Here is a 2,156-nt window from a genome sequence, read left to right on the forward strand (position 1 = left end):
CCACCAGAAACCACTCCCCTGCCGTCAGGAACTCCTGAGGGTGCTCAGAGCAGTTAGCATAACAAGTTGTTTACCAGAAATTCAGGATCTGGGAGTCACAGCTCCCAACAAAAGTGTTTACATTTGAAAGACTGTGGGAATTTTAAAAGTAAGGATTCTGATATTTTGATTTTTATCTTAATTTTTCCCTTTTATTGAAGATAGATTTTTCTCTTATTTAGTTTTTAAAACAATCTTTTCTCATTTTACATACCTATCCCAGTTCCCACTCCCTCCCCTCCTGTTGCTCTCCCCCCTTCCCCCATTCACTTCTCAGAGAGGATAAGGCTTCCCAAGTGGAGTTAATGTAGTCTGACTCATCACTTTGAGGCAAGAATGAGTCCCACCCCACCCCCACCCCCCATACCTAGGCTGAGCAAAAAATCCCTGCAGGAAAAAATAGGTTCCAATATGCTACACCTGCTTGTTTCTTAGGTCCATTTGATTGGTATATTTTTTTCCAACCCTTTACTCTGAGATGATGTCTGTCTTTGAGGTTGAGATGTATTTCTTGTATGCAGAAGAAGGATGGATTCTGTTTTTGTATCCCATCTGTTAGCCTGTGCCTTTTTATAGGTGAGTTGAGTCTATTTACATTAAGGTATTTTAATGATCAGTGGTTGCTGTCTCCTGTTAATTTAGTTTTCATTGTTGGTGGTGTTAATTTGTGTGTTTTCCCCTTCTCTGGGATTTGCTGCTATGAGACCATCAATTGTCTGTGTTTTTGTTGGTGTAGCCAACTTCCTTGGGTTGGAGTTTTCCTTCTAGTATTTTGTGTAGGCTGGGTTTGTGGTTAGGTATTGGTGAAATCTAGTTTTGTCTGGAATATCTTGTTTTGTCCTTCTATGGTGACTGAAAGTTTTGCTGGACATTGTAGTCTGGGCTAGCATCTGTGGTTATTTTAGATACAGACTTGTCTATCTTGTTTATTTTCTTGAAGAACCAACTCTTTGTTTTATTGATTTTTATATTGTTTTCTTTGTTTCTATTTTGTTGATTCCAGCCTTTTTTTTTCTTTTCTTTCATTATTTCCTATCATCTAGTCCTCCTGGGTGAGTCTGCTTCTTTTGTTCTAGAATTTTCAGGTGTGCTGTTAAGTTGCTAGTGTGAAATTTCTCAATTTTCTTTACGTAGGCACTTTGTGCTATGCACTTTCCTCTTGGCACTACTTTCATAGACTCACATGGTTTGGGTATATTGTGCATTCATTTTTGTTGAATTCTAGGAAGTCTTTAATTCTTTTTCTTTATTTCTTCCTTGACACATGGGTGATTCAGTCGAGCATTGCTCAATTTCCATTAGTTTGTAGGCTTTTTGCAATTAGTGTTATTGTTGAATTCTAACATTAAGTCATGGTGGTTTGATATGCAGCGGCTTATTTCAAATTTTCATATCTGTTGAGGTTTGTCTTGTGACCGAATATGTGATCAATTTTAGAGACAATTTCATGAGGCGCTGAGAAGAAGGTATATTCTTTCCTGTTTTGATGAAATGTTCTGTAGATACCTATTAAATCTGTCTCAGTCATGATATCTGTTAGTTCTCTTATTTCTCTGTTAAGTTTCTGTCTAGCACACCTAACCTTTTCATTGGTGAGAGTATGGTGTTGAAATCTTCTACCATTAGTGTATGGGGTTTGATGTTCAATTTAAGCTTTGGTAAAGATTCTTTTACACATGTGGATGTTCTTGCATTTGGGGTGTAGATGGATGTTCAGAACTGAGACTTCATATTGTTGGATTTTTCCTGTGATTAATATGAACTGTCCTCTATCTCTTTTGATTGATTTTAGTTTGAAGTCAATTTTGTTGGATGTTAAGATATTTATGCCTGCCTGTTTCTTAGGTCCATTTGATTGGAAAATCTTTTTTCAACCCTTTACTCTGAGGCAACATCTGTCTTTGAGGTTGAGGGGTGTTTCTTGTATGCAGCAGAAGGGTGAATTTATTTTTGTGTCCATTCTGTTAGCCTGTGTCTTTTTCTTTCTTTCTTTCTTTCTTTCTTTCTTTCTTTCTTTCTTTCTTTCTTTCTTTCTTTCTTTCTCTATCTCTCTCTCTCTCTCTCTCTCTCTCTCTCTTTCTTTCTTTCTTTCTTTCTTTCTTTCTTTCTTTCAGATC

Source organism: Microtus ochrogaster, unplaced genomic scaffold (assembly GCF_000317375.1).
Source record: "Microtus ochrogaster isolate Prairie Vole_2 unplaced genomic scaffold, MicOch1.0 UNK1, whole genome shotgun sequence".
NCBI lineage: Eukaryota > Metazoa > Chordata > Mammalia > Rodentia > Cricetidae > Microtus > Microtus ochrogaster.